This window comes from Branchiostoma floridae, chromosome 16 (genome assembly GCF_000003815.2).
Source record: "Branchiostoma floridae strain S238N-H82 chromosome 16, Bfl_VNyyK, whole genome shotgun sequence".
Classification (NCBI taxonomy): Eukaryota; Metazoa; Chordata; class Leptocardii; order Amphioxiformes; family Branchiostomatidae; genus Branchiostoma; species Branchiostoma floridae.
In genome coordinates this window covers 6,363,416-6,365,528 of record NC_049994.1, presented here as the reverse complement: position 1 = coordinate 6,365,528, position 2,113 = coordinate 6,363,416, and the positions used below count along the sequence as shown (strand labels likewise).

Sequence of the window (2,113 nt, the reverse complement as noted above, 5' to 3'; positions counted from 1 at the left end):
AACGCAACACTTAAGAGATTTTTCCATAGCATCAGTAGCTTTGAACCGCAGTTCAGCAGGACCAGCCCAAGCTGGAGGAGGTCAGTATTGTATGCAAATATATGCAGATCCGACAGATGTCGCTCGTGTCAAGCTGACAGTCGCCATCTTGTTTTTTCAAATGCAGTAAATGAAAATACTTCATGACGCAAAAGATTAAAGGTAAATAGTATTAAATTGCACTAAAGGTACTAAAACTCCTTCTTTCAATAGAATTAATCTGGAAAGTATGTTTTTCAGCTCAACAACATACTCTCTGAGATGGACAACATTTATTCCACTGGGAAGGCGTGCGAGTATGACGACCCGTCAAACTGTCTGGCGTTGAACCCAGGTTAGGAAAAAAGAGAGAGCTTATTTCTGTATCAGTGTGGAGAAAGCAAGACAAAAACTAAGGACTATGAATATGAAAAAAAGCACTGTATATTTATCACATTATTTTAGTTCAAAAAAGTGTTTCTGTCAAAAACCGTGTTAACTACTTTTACACGTGATAATTGTTGACATAATGATATCACATTATTTCACCAGTAGCTATCTTCGTACTCATATAAAAAAGGTTGTGTCTATTAATGAAAGAATGTGATAACCCCCCTTTATCGCATTAGTTTACTCGTAAGAGAAAGAAAGGCTGGTCTATTAGTGAAGGAATGTGATAGCACCCCTCTATCACATCATTTTACTAGTAGGAGAAAAAAAGATTGTGTCTATTAGTGAAAGAATGTGATAGCACCCCTCTATCACATTATTTTACTAGCAAGAGAAAGAAATGCTGGTCTAAGCAAGAAGCAAGAATAGATTGTATCTATTAGTAAAATAATGTGATAGCACCCTTATCCCATTATTCTACTAAAAGAGAAGTTAAGTTAGCTGTATTAGTGAAATAATGTGATAGCACCCCTCTATGACGTGAGATCGTCTGGCGCAGCGGCAGGATTTGTGCCTCGTGACCGAGAGGTGGCGGGTTCGAATTCCACTGCGTGTCACCGATCTTGTGCCCTTGGGAAAGGCACTTTACACGGATTTCCTCACTATACTCAGGTGAAAATGAATACCTAGCTTCGGCTAGGGCCGTCCCTCTGATAGGACGTTAAATGGAGGTCCCGTGTATGGGGAGAGTCACACCCCATGCACATTAAAGAACCCTCACACGTGCGATGGTGCGGTGTGAGATGGAACAAGCCCATCTGTCTGGAGTTGGTGATTCACTTCAAATCACCCGGATCGAGGCCTGGCGATCCTCCATACCGTATCAGCCACACGGTGATTTACCAGCGAAAGGGTATGTCACCCCGTAAGGGGCGATATAACCCCGCCGTGTAAACATGTGCGAACATGTGTCAGGGCTCCCTTGGAAATCAGTCATCTAGACTGAAGGGACTACCCTATAAGATCAATCAATCCCATTATTTCACTAATAAGAGGTATTAAGAAGGTGTCTATTAGTGAAAGTATGTGATAGCATTCCTCTATCCCATTATTTTACTAGTAAAAGACAGATTGGTCTATTAGTAAAATAATGTGATAGCACCCCTCTATCACATGATTTTACTAGTAAGAGAAGTTAAGATTGTATCTATTAGTGAAATAATGTGATAGAGAAATGAAAACTGACATGAAGGCTACTTGATAGTCAACTCATTACTCAACTTTTTTAGATTTGTACAGTTGCCTGGCCAGCAGCCGTGACTACGACCGGCTGCGGTTCTGCTGGGAAGGCTGGCGGGACGCGGTGGGCAGGAAGCTGAAGGACAAATACTCACGCTTCGTGGAACTCACTAACGATGCTGTCAGTCAAGATGGTAAGATGATAATTGACTAGCATCTTTACAGGTATCTTACGTGTGATAGGCAGCACTTATAGGCAGGTCAGAAGTCACTGGGAGGTCACTACGAAGTTCAGGTTGCATCTCTATCCCAAAAGCAAGGACCTCCAGACTGCGCAACTCCTTCCTACACCATACTATCAGACTATATAACAAATCATTGACTGATGCTTAAGTGTTTTTTTGTCTTTGTACTGTTTATGTCGTGTCTACTCTGTCTAGTTGTTGTAATAGTTTACTCCACACTG

The 2,113-nt window shown here is 41.4% G+C and overlaps 1 protein-coding gene across 1 annotated transcript in view; it reads left to right on the top strand.

Moving 5' to 3' along the window:
• The first annotated feature begins 1,705 nt into the window (after positions 1 to 1,705).
• LOC118403506 (angiotensin-converting enzyme-like) overlaps positions 1,706 to 2,113 on the top strand; it is a 20,984-nt gene continuing 20,576 nt past the window's right edge. Inside the window, exon 1 of the mRNA XM_035802231.1 lies at positions 1,706 to 1,841. The gene's annotated coding sequence lies outside the window, so the exon portion shown is untranslated. The remainder of the gene's footprint in view (positions 1,842 to 2,113) is intronic.